The following is a 12829-nucleotide window of genomic DNA, read 5'->3' as shown; positions in this document are numbered from 1 at the left end:
GTTTGGCCTAGAGGGCGACCGTCAAAATCAAAGATACCACGATAGGATGCCAGAACGCGGTAGAGATCTGGAGCTTGCCGCTGGGCCACATGGAGAGGGATCATCTTGTTAAAGAGGTTGGGACACCAAATTTTGAGGCTATAAAAAGCATGTTGTAGGCTGCTTCCGTATGCAAGGACACCCAGAACGAGGTATTGGACGCTGCAAACATTTCAAAATAATTTTAATTCAGCTCCAAAAAGTCATTAAAAACTCCTCGTAGTCGAGACCCATCGCTAGCGCGGCAGTTACTACGTCACAGAGGAGGAACGAAAATATTGACGTCATAGCATACTAGCACAAAAACGTGACGTATGATGAGTAGCGATGAAATGCCGATTACGGAACCTGCTGAGCCGAGCGACCGAGCATAGCCTCCACTATGACCGAGCTACAGGCACATAGAAATCCTTTCTTAATGCAAAGAAGGGGTAAGGCGTGCAGACACGGACACAAGAGGAGAGAAGTTGACAACACGAACGCCGCACGGCGGCCCGCGAACGGCAAACTGCGTACGCCGAGTTGCCGTGCGGACGGGCCTTTACACGTTTGAGTGTAACACTAGCCGGCTGACTCTGAAAGGGATCAGATATGCGGGGTTCGTGTTTTCCGCTTCTCTCCTCGCATAGTCGCATAGTTCGGCAGCTCGGAGCGGTCTCTTGTTCACTTGGCCTTTCCCAAGGTGAGAGCCCGTCCACGTTACCGGCACGAATACTCGCCGCACGCCGTTTGCCGTTCGCGGTCCCACATGCGACGGCGGTTTCGCCATGCGGTCCATGGTGCCCGAGACGTCCATGCGGTGCCCGAGACGGCCGCAGTGGTAACAGATGTCGATCTGTTTGCGGTACAGGGAGCATGGGATTAATGTTGCGCCATACCGAACCATGTATGGTACGTCAGGTCCGTCGAAGGCAATGACGATGGTCGTGGTGGAACCGATTCGCTTTGCGGCCAGGGCTAGAGGATTACGCTCATTTATGATGTTAGCATCGACTTGTCTGGCGTCATCGGTGAGAGGGATGCCTCTGATTACTCCTTTGGTGGTATTATCTGGGGCGGCTTCGTATGCGCTGACCTCGTGGGTTACCCCGTTGACTTGGATGGACTTGATTCTTACGTACCGGTCCGCATTTTGCGGGCTGGGCGTGCTGATCACCATGATGTTTTGCTGGTTGTTCGAGCATATTGTGTCGTTTTGACTGGCTTCTGGGCTAAGTTGTGCTGCTTGAAGAATAGCTGCAGTCACTGTAGGGCTGCCGACCTTGGTAATATTGAGTGCTCCTTTGGGTCTGACGATGATCTTGATCTCATCTGCTGGTAGTGGGAGCATGCGCCCGGCCTTGAGAACCTGAGTTCTAACTTGCTGCCTGGGTCTATAGCGAGAGCGAGAGTCTTGCGTCCTAGGTTGCTGGTCTTGGGATAGTTTTTGGCTCCGCTGCTCGTCTGGGCGACGGGCGGTACACCGACGGGAACGGGTGGTACACCAGCCCATCTCGGCGGTTAACTCTTCTGGGGAAATATCTTTGCCACATACTTGGCCAGGGGCTTGTGCGTCGTAGCAGAGATCGCACGGACACGCGCGGGAACGTGCCAGGTAGCCTGGTAGGCCGAGCACCTGGCGCACGCGCTTAGCCTTAGCGCGGCGACGGCTTGATCGTAACACAAAAGTGGTCGCAGTCCCGGAAAAATAAATGTCCCACCTGATAACTTGGTATCTACAGAGTCCTGGTGGTCTCACGGTTCGAATGGTACAAAATTAGATCTGGTATGCAGAGAAAATCGCGGCGAAAACATCTCGAAAAGATGGAGCCGATGTAAACACAAGCTATGGACGCTGCACTTCTTCTTCCCATGCACGAGAGATTAACAAAAAAAAAAATTGCTGGCTCTCGCGTAACCAACAGTAGATGTAAACATGAAATAGCAACAGGCAAAGCAGATTGATTGGAGATGATTTTAGCCACAGTCTTAAAATAGATGTAGTGTATATTTGCAAATCACTCCCCATCACACCACGCCGCACCACCCCATACTGTGCATCGGCCGTATGGACGCTGCCCAATTGGAATAAGAATGTTCAAGTGGTGTGTACGGTAGCGTGATTAAAAGACGGGACAAAAGAAGGCACACAAGGACACACACCCCTTGAAGATGCATTACGAACAAGGCCTCATTGCAACCTTCGTGGAATAAGAAAACCGGCTGAAGGGGGCGTCACGCACCGCGGCGCCATCTCTCGAGGCAAGGCAAAGCCCGCGCCGTGGAACTCACGGAAAGCTGGTATTTAGCACAGGCAACTCTGTCTCAGCTACAAAAGATGACAATGAAGTGTGTAGGGACCCTTATCGGCCTTTTGAACGTCGCTATTGAAAATGACAAATAAAATTTCAGTGCACTATAAGTTACAGTTTCAGTGAGATTGTGGGCACTGCGGCAGCAGCAAGGGCAACATGCCAAGAAATAATTTCTGCTTCATGATACAGGTCACGGCTGTTCTACTCGAGAATCATCTGACTGTGCACAACGGAACGCAAGACGTCCCACGTGTCGATTGTGTTATCGTGAGGCGCCCTGCATCAACGATCATCGACAGCTGTCGGGTCTCAGAAAGTGCACCGTTCATCAGTCACACACTGAGACTGCGTGGCGATTCACAGGAGCGACGACTGATCACGTGGCCCCTCCGAAGGCTAAAAAAGCATTTTCAGAAACCTCGATCCTCACTGGGCACTGCGGCAGCAGCAAGGGCAACATGCGCAGAAATTATTTCTGCTTCATGATACAGGTCACAGCTGTTCTACTTGGGAATCATCTGACTATCCACAATGGAACGCAAGACGCCGCACGTGTCGGTTGGGTTATCGCGGGCACTCTGCATCAACAACCATCGACAGCTGCCGGGTCTCCGAACGTACACCGTTCATCGAATCCCACACTGAGACCGCTTGGCGATTCACAGGAGTGATGACTCATCACGTGGCCCCTCCGAAAGCTGCAAAAGCATCGCCAGAAATCTGCATCTTCAGTGGACACTGCGCAGCAGCAAGGGCAACATGCCTAGAAATTCTGTTTGCTTCATGATACAGGTTAGTAGTTACCTACCTGGATATTGTTACAGAAGCGATAATCGTTATTTGCTGCTGCTTCCCTGCCAACTGGGTGTAAAATCTTTGCTAGCATGTACTTATTCACTGCTGGTTGATTTGCTTGTTTGCGGAGATGTTGAGGCGAACCTTGGTCCCGGTGATAGCGAAATGTTGGCTAAAATCTTAGAGGCCCAAGCCAAAACACAGTCCTGCATTGAAAAAATGCAGACACCTCACGATGCGATAGAAAAGAAGATCTCTGCTCTAACGGAGCACATAGAAAAAGTTGATAAACAACTAGAAAACCTCACGGCGCTAACTGCAAAAGTTCAAGAAGTAGAAGCAACAGTTACAGGATTAAAGATTGTATCCCTGATAAGCAAGGTAGATCAGCTAGAATATAGAAGCCGCCGAAACAACCTGGTTACATATGGCATAGAAGAGCCACATGGCGAAACTGCAGATGACCTATTAAAAAAAGTACAAAATGGAATTTTCAAAGACACACTACATGTTACACTCACGGGAATTGAGAGATGTCATCGAATCGGGCAGAAGGCCAAAAATAAATGCCGTCCTGTTATTATAAGGTTTCTGGACTACCGAGAGAAGATAGCTGTATTAAAGAACTGTAACAAACTTAAGGGAAGCATGGTGTCGATTTTGGAAGACTTTTGCAACAGGATAAGACAAATAAGGAAAAAATTGTGGGGCACATCAGCTGACGAAAGGAAAAACGGATCCAAAGTGAAATTTTTTTTATAAGCTAAATGTGGATGACGTCATGTTCGGGAGGAACGAAACTACTGGTTCGCGCTATACGTTAAGCAAAAAGGCCAATTGACGGCAAAAGCATGACGCACTGTCACTGAAAGTACTTAATGTAAACTGCAGAAGTGTCGTTAACAAGGTTAAACCTAGAGGCATTGTTGTTGACCCATAGCATTGGTATAGCCATCCTCACTGAAACGTGGTTAAATGTGTCCATTTATGAGAGTGAATTCGTGCCCGCTGGATACAGTGTACATAGAAAAGACCGCGAGAGTAAGGGTGGTGGGGTGGCTATTCTTTCTAACAAATCCTTAGGCATAAAAAAATGCTTGATGTGCCTGGTGTCGAGGCTGTCTTTTGCAAAGTGTATTGTGGTAACACCAGGTATGTTATAGGCGCTATTTACAGGCCTCCTGGTTCGGATGTTGGCATCCTCGAAAACTTAAGAATGTGTCTAAACACACAAGTCAGGATTGGGGACAAAATAATCCTGTCAGGCGATCTCAACCTGCCGGAAGTAGAATGGTCAACATTCACAGCCCGAAACCGAAAGCATAATCACTGTGACATACTGATAGATATGGCCTTCGCGTTCGACTTATTGCAAGTAGTTCAAAATTACACCACGATTCAGGGTAACAAGTCCATACTCGACTTGTTTTTTGTAAGTGGTTCAATCACAGCCGAAACTTCCTGTGAGGTAATACCTGGTATCTCGGACCATTCTGCAGTATTGCTAGAATTGACTGGTGCAGCAATCAAACTTAATAACCCAAGTCTTGTTTCCCTAACTTTTCATCAGCAGATAATGTCTCTATCATTGACATGCTTTACTATAATTTCGATATTTTTGTCCTCTTCTGGAGATATAAACAGTCTTTGGCATCAATTCAAAGTAATTGTAAAAGAATGCATCGATAAATATGTTCCCCACATTGTAATGACGTCGAAGCGCAAAAATGCCTGGATCTCTCACGACTCATTGCGGTCACAAAGGCAACTCAAGAGACCAAAGAAAAAACAAAAATCTACGAAATCTTCCTGTACTGCGCAGAAAATAGCGGATATTACATCACAGCTGAAAACACAAGTAAGGACTGACAAACAACGGTATTTCAGAGACTCCGTACTGAGTTTTATACGCACGTCCCCCGAGCAATTCTGGCGGCACATACGCCCGACTTCTAGCGATTGTGATGTCTTTGATATCGAAGGTGTACAAGTAGATGATGCAAAAACTCTGAAATGCCTTCAATGAGCAATTTAAGAGCATTTTCACTGTTGATAATGATGTATTACCACACTTCGACGCAAATTTCCCACCCATATTATATGTTCTAATTAGTGAAGCTGCAATTTTGAATATGCTATTAAAATTCCCTGTAAAGAAGTGCCCAGGGCTAGATGACATACCAAACGCATTTTTTAAGAGATACGCACAATGGGTCTCAACATACTTGTGTTTTCTGTTCTCTAGATCACTATCTGTGGGGCACGTTCCGGACGACTGGGGAATCACCAGAGTAAAACCTCTCCATAAGAATGGGAGGAAAGACTGTATCGTCCGATTTCCTTAACCTGTACTGCATGTAAACATTTAGACCACATTATACATAACCACATAACGCAGTTTCTTTACAAACATAATGTTTTACCAAAGTATCAACATAGATTTCGACAAAGTTATTCTACGTGTACCCAGCTAGCAGAAACTATAGATGACTTTGCACTTTCAATTAATAACGGAAAACCGATGAAATTCCTATGGACTTTAAAGAAGAGTTTGATAATGTATCTCATCAGAAGTTATTGCACAAATTAGGGAAAATATTAAATAACTGGCATCTTTTAAACAGGACTGCCGCATACATTAACAATCGGAAAGTTTGTTGTCTTTATTGGAAAACATCGGAAGCTGTTAGTGTGAACTCAGGCGTTCCCCAGGGATCTGTCCTTGGACCCCTTATTTTTCTTTTGTTTCTTAATGATATTGTCTGCAATATTCCTGCCAAAATACGATTGTATGCCGATGGCTGCGTTTGTGTCCTGTCCCTTATTTTTTGTGGTTGCATGTGTCTGCGCTGTAACAGTTCTTATGTCAAGACTGCGTGATTTACACGGAAGTGAACAGTACAGCTGACCAAATTCTTTTAAATGATACACTCAACAAAACTGTTCAATAGTGTGATATGTGGCAAATGTGTATTAACTGTGAAAAAACAGTGTTCATGAGAGTTACTCACAAAAAAAGACCATTAACCTTTACCTATTATATCAACAGCAGTGTTCTTCACGAAGTACCTCATTACGAATACCTGGGCCTTTGAATAACAAGTAACGTAGACTGGACTAAACACATTGATTATGTCGTAAGAAGTGCAAACTGTAAGTTGTTCTTTTTACGGAGAGCTTTAAAATTTACTGCTCCTGATGTCCGCATGACCGCATATAAAGCGCTTATTCTCCCATCATTAGATTATGCAGCCATAATCTGGGACCCTTTCACTCGGACCAATATTAACAAGATTGAATGCGTACATAAAATGGTGCGTGATTCATATATAACAGCTTTGGACGTTCTTCTCTTCCTGCCCTCTTAACCAGAGCCAACGTTCCGCAAATATCCCAAAGAAACTGGTCATCTAGGCTAAAATTTATGTATCAAATTGTAATGGGGCACTATAAATTAGACACTTCAGGCGTAATAACCTTTTCATCCGGGTATGCCACTAGACAAAGACACCTATTAACAATTGCTCCGTTTCGCGCACGTAACAACTCCTTCCTCTTTCTTTCCGCGGACAATAACTGAATGGAACCAGCTTACGAACAACTAAGTTGAGCAGCCTACACTTACCTTGTTTACATCGTGTCTAACTTAGTACTTACCATATGCCTTCCATTTTAGTTTATATTAGTTTATTTACTCTTATGTATCTACGTATTTGTTGGTTGCCTTCTTTGTGATCTTTTCAACATTTGTACCCTCCTGCCAAAATCCCCAAAGTGTTATTGGAGTATCAATAAATAAAAAAATAAACATTACGAGGAACTCGGAAGCAGTATTTCTCGTAACTTGTTTTGGCAGTAACTAGCGTGCGTAGTGCGGTCCTGTACAAAGGGTTGGGGGCCAGAGACGGCATTTTCTTAATGTTTGGCTGGTTGCCTAAAGATCTCGTTTTGTTCTCGCAACTTTCCCGGATAATTCTCGCTTCAGTACCCGAACAACGGCTCTTGCTTTTGGCTCAAGGTCACTTGAAAGTCGCCGACAACGCGACCTAAAGCATTTCATGCTTAAATGACATTGCTGAAAGAGCAAGTTGCTTAGTCAATAATTTGGGACACTGTGTATATCTTTCAAGAAAGGCGACTTCCTTGTCCTCTAGTTCGAGGGAAGGCGTGCTGATGCATTTGTCACCCGCCTTTAGAATATGAACTGCTTCAACAATTTCCCTTTCTGTTCCGTCCGGTGACCACTTTAGAAATGCGGTGCACAAAATTCCGGTATGCACCCGCACCTTTTGCAATGTTCGGCTAGGTACCCTCCCAATTTGTTCTTGTTCGATAGTGATAATGCACTTTAACCTACTCTCCCGTATTTTTAGAGGCAAGCTTTGAGCGGTGCGACAATCTCGATTGTTTCTAATCACTTCATATATACTAGGCCACACGGTTCTGTCATGGTACATGGTCACGGTGTGGCTTTCTTTTTTTGCGGGAGGGGGGGGGGGGGGTCCTGATGCATTTTGTTTTGGTTGCTTTATCGTGAATGTGATACTGCATGCCTGTCTCGTGCTGTACTTATCAATATCACGCTTCTTCAGTAAACGTCAGTTCTTCACCTTGCGGGTTTCCACCGGAACTATTACTTCAAACTGTTGCATTTGCTTCGAGTTGCTGACAAATTCGACTTCGCCCTGACAACTGTCAGCCGCCTGGTTAGCTCAGATGGTAGAGCGGCTGCCCCGGAAAGGCACTCCCGGGCCCGAGTCCCGGGCGAGGAGGGATTTTTCTTCGACTGCGGGGCTTTTCTTTCGAAGAACCCGTATGAGTTTCCTTTAGCATAACTGCGAGTCGGCCTAGATGGAACAGATTCATCTTAAAACTTTTGTGCGCAAACAAACAGGGACGAAGAATGGGGGCAACACAAGCACGAGCGCTCGTGCTTGTGTTGCCCCTATTCCTCGTCCCTGTTTGTTTGCGCACAAAAGTTTTAAGATGAGTTTCCTTTGCAGCAATTGCTACGAACGGGCGGATGTCTGATTTTCCCCTTAATAATTGCTTCTCTCCGCCTTGCGGGTTTCTGCAGACCTATTACGTCAAACTTCTGATTATCCTAATTGAACACATTATTTTATTCATTGGTGTGCGTCTTTAATTTGTACTAAAAGCAGGTTGAACGAGCGCTTTGAAGCAACGGGTTTCTTGTAAAACCTACTCTTTCTTTTGTAGGCGATCTGACCTCGAGGCACAGCGCTCGGATCGCAGGCGGTGAGAGCACTGACGCCACCGAAACTGAAGTAGCAGGGGAGCGGAGGCTTGAACCAATAAGGAAAACTAACCTGCGCCAGAGTACTATCTCAAAAGACTTCTTCATGCTTTCGATTTAACCATCGATTTCGCGTCGCATATAATGTCGTCACAACCACAGACGCCTCGTCAACGCCAACTGGCTAACTCGCATTATGCACAATTGCACCTCTCAATAGTTTAACATCACAATGGCTTGATTAAGACGAGAATGCCTCGATGGCTTCCGACATACCTTTTTGGCGTCCCACTTCAGTGGCACGCAGAAGCCGCTGTCCGGAATCAAACCAATGTCCTCGCACTGAGCATTTGAACGCCGCAGGCACACGCGCACCGCGCGGAGGGTTCTCCGATAAGCTGCATGTGCTTTCTAAAACACGCGGAGGTTGTGGGTTGGGTGCATACCAGCGGCATACTGTTGTTTCGTACACTTTTCTTTCCTATTAGCTTATCATTTCTACACGTCTATTAAAAACTGCAAATAATTTTTCCTATCCTTTCCTTGGCTTTATTATCTACTGGCTTCATAGAGTTGTGACTAACAAAAATCGGGTGCACTCGTTTTCCCGTAGTCTTGATCACGGCCATGCCGTGAATTTCGATTCAACTTAGCGTTAAGAATTAAGAGCGAGCACGAGAGAGAAGCCTAGAGAAGACCGGGATGTTAACCAGAATATCGGCTGGTTGACTACCCCACATTGTAGAAAGGGAACGGGGCAATGGAGAAATGAGATAAAGAGAAAAATAGTAGTGCAAGATGGCGGTGAATTTGATGTAGCTCCAACATATGTATCACTCTAAAAAATGTTCGATAGTTTGCTCTCGAAAACAAACCATTTTACTCGATAGCATATTTGACGGCTGACGAGCTAACATAGCAATTGGATTAGACGCAGTATGAGAACGGTCTCTGGCTAAGCCGCCAACGGTTCCCTTCCGGAGTCCCGTATTTGCAGAGCGTATCATTCCCTAATGCCACAGCGGTACTCATATCGCCTCGGGGCTTCTGCTCCTTCAGTTCTGCACTTCCGTTCTTAACTTGTTCCGTTTCTCTTGATTCTGTGTCGCTACCTTATCGCTCTGCCTTTTGTGTGTGCGCCATAAATACGTGGAATGCAATTTGCTAGGCTGAATACACGTCTCTTGTAGTCGAGGTCGCAGGCTGCAGCAGTCTTTGTTTTTCTTTTCTTTCCTTTTTTTTGAGGGGGGAGCGCAGAGGAGGAGGCGGTCCTCTACGGTCACCGCAAGTTGCTCTCGCACTGATGTGACATCGAAACTTTTTACTTGTTCAATTTTTTATGCTAACGATGTGTTTATCTTGATGTTTGATACTTGAAATGTTCCTAGAAATTTAAAGGAAAAGACAGGAATTAAGCGAAAGGAAGCACAAGGATTGTGTGGACTGAACTTTAGAAGGTGCGGCACATTCTAAGATAATCAAATATTGCTTAGTGTGATACCCCCAAAAAATGAGTATCTTAAGACCAGAAGCACTTTTACAGCATCTTCTGTGCGCAAGGGCTAGATAATTACCAGGTCAATGGCGTCGTTATATGAATTTGGTTTTATAAGCATCAGCAGCGTCAAAGAACAAGGAAAGGAAAAGTACGAGCGTCAAGCGGTCCTAGAACAGCCCAGACTCGCTCAGTCCGCCCTTTGTTCTGCACTCCGTCTTGGTACCCCGCTCCGCTTTGTGGATAGCTAGACAGTCGTCTTGAAGAAGGTTCGCGACTTGCAAGCCGCATGCCTCCTCATCTCTCAATGGCTGGTCCGAGGCGCATTAGTCTAACGTCTTCACGGCAAACATGACGTTTGCTCTAAGCCAAGTAAAGCGAGGACGCGAGGCCTAAGCTGCAACTGGGCTGAAAACAACTTATTTTTCTCGTTCTTGCAATCTTTACCAGAGTTATCCAGCGCCCACGTAGATATATCATCGAAGGCGGCAAGCCGGTGTACCCTTACAGACCTCGTCAGTGCGTGCGATCGCCGACAGAAACAAACAGAGCGCAGGAAGTGTGTTGTGTTTACTCACACTAGCAGCTCTGGCGCCACTATTCTCAACACAACGTTCCAACTTATTCTGTACAAGCGATCCCTCAATGAGTCTAAGGCATTTCTGTCCATAAGTCTGTAAAACAATGTTGTTGTTTTTAGGGTAGTTTAAAGTAGGCTTTACGGATATAAATATGCGCAGATAGTCACTTAGCTCCTGGAAATATCACCTGATTTCACTTAAGGGCAGTTGAAGTTTATGATGAAGAGATCCAAAAGAGCCCCTGTCCTTCATGTAAGTCTCGTGGGTGTTCAACACATTTTTACAGAGGTGTACATTTAAAATTGATTAGAAATCTGAATAAAAATGCGTCTAGGAATGAAAAAAAAACGAACCAGCATCGAAATACCACCGCCGCGCTTTTCAGAATAGTTGAGATAGTAGCCTTCGAACATCGGAGCTCAGTAAGCATCCTCCTCCAAAACGTACCAAGCTTTAGAGAACATCCCGACATCGAAGCGTACTTGAGTTTCACTAAAGAAACTATCAAGTTCATTTTCGTTGCGACCTGATCGTAAATTCATATGAATACAATCTCGCAGCATTGTGAATTGCTTTTGCTGATGCAACTTTCTAACTGCACTAGGTCTACCGGTCGCGTGAGAAGCGATTCCATGACATAGGGCTAAACAAATGAAAAGAACGTGGCATGCAGTGTCAATACAAAGTGGCAGGAGCATGGCAGCTTTTCAAGGTCTGCCACGTTTCTCAGACGGCGTGGCCACCCTGCCTTCCCCTCCACGAAAATGTTTCCACTCGCATGCGACTCGAACAGCTGCAGGCGCTGTGCACTCCCCGGCAGTGCGCAAGAAGTCTCGCTCCTCGAGCCCCTTGCGTTTACGCAACCACGTGTCACGCGTAGAAAGCTGCGTGAATCGCACAATGATTCCTGCTATATTTTCACGCTTTGCTGGAAGACGATGAACACTCTCAATGTCATTGCATGTCAGGACCGGCACATTCAAAATCTTGGCCACGTCATACAATTTCCTTAATCTTCTTCTGATCTTCTGTGACTAGTATCCCATGCACTTCTAAATTTAATTTCCTGGTGCGCCATTCGAGGTCGTGCACAGCATCCTTAAGAACTTCAGCGTCGCGTGTGTCACTATTCTTGTCGAGATCAGTAACACGCTTTCTTAGGCTACTGATTGCCTCCTCTTGTTCTACCTGTCGGCCAAGAATTTCGTCATACTCCTTCGACATTACGTCGATGGAAGCTTTACTTTCTTCTGCCTGCGATGGCAAGCTGGTAAGTGGACATAGTTTACGAGTTATCTCCGCTAAGCAGACGGAAATATCGCAAGTGCTTACGCTGTCACCAGTGTTTGTTTTCACCGTTCTGCGCTGTATGCATTGCCATGTCTTGCGCCTTTTCTAGCATGTTCCCTTGAATTTAGTCACCAAGCAGCCATCACCGAGGTGGTAAGCATGCTCCATGTATACACGTCAAGGCAAGTCTCTGTAAGAGCCTCGCCACACGCTCTACACCAGGCCGCATTGTCGCGATAGGTGCTATTAGTAGTAGCACTGTAGCGTTGAGCAAATAAATATCCCGCAGTAAGTCGCAGATATTAAGTGAAACGCACAATACATAAATATGTAGCACGATAGCACATAACACGGCACGACAGCAGCGGCGGCAGGAGCGGAAAATACCCACAAGCGTTTAGAAAAAATTTTACTAACCTGAAAAGACGAAAAACAGTAGGTATGACGGTCGTCCGGTCAAGGTCGATCCAAATAGGTCCGAAGCTTCGGGCAAAAAGCGGTTCGGAACAAATTGTCACCTGCATCAGCAAGGGTGGGTATGGGAGCAGCGATTGAAGCGCGACTATGTTTGGAGGGAACAAACATTGGGAAAGAAAAAAGCGTTTTTTTTTAAAATTAATGCCAGGCACAGATTCATTCAACGAAAATAAAACGTCTGGTGAATTTTATATGTTCGTGACGAGTAAAGAAGATACAAGATTATTTTATTACTATCAATAAATAAATTATTTATTAGCGCCCATCGTTAGAGGGGGCGTTGACGCCGCTATCACTTGCAATGCAATGCAGCTTTTGAAGCGTGCAGAAAGGCGCTCACGTAAAATTCACCTGTTGAAATACGCCCCTTCACACGTTGTGCTGCTTTGCTTGTCCACTTTCGTCTCAATTTGGTGACGCGGGTATCTCCATCGCTTGTTAACCTGTGCAGTCAAAAGTAGTGAGCCACGACCAGCAAATAATTGTTTAGTTGTTTTCGTGCGACTGCGCTTGCCGACGGGCTTGGCGACCAACGATAGGACCAGCACTCTAAATCTAAAGCTTTCGTCGGCCTCCAAAGAAAGTATGTTCTGTGCAGGGG

At 45.7% G+C, this 12829-nt stretch overlaps 1 long non-coding RNA gene across 1 annotated transcript in view; it reads left to right on the top strand.

Moving 5' to 3' along the window:
* Positions 1-11544: 11544 nt before the first annotated feature.
* LOC135913472 (uncharacterized) overlaps positions 11545-12829 on the top strand; it is a 38031-nt gene continuing 36746 nt past the window's right edge. The window contains exon 1 of the long non-coding RNA XR_010568030.1: positions 11545-11731. This is a non-coding gene — a long non-coding RNA (uncharacterized lncRNA). The remainder of the gene's footprint in view (positions 11732-12829) is intronic.

Source organism: Dermacentor albipictus, chromosome 8 (genome assembly GCF_038994185.2).
Source record: "Dermacentor albipictus isolate Rhodes 1998 colony chromosome 8, USDA_Dalb.pri_finalv2, whole genome shotgun sequence".
NCBI lineage: Eukaryota > Metazoa > Arthropoda > Arachnida > Ixodida > Ixodidae > Dermacentor > Dermacentor albipictus.
This window is presented reverse-complemented; position numbering and strand designations above follow the sequence as displayed.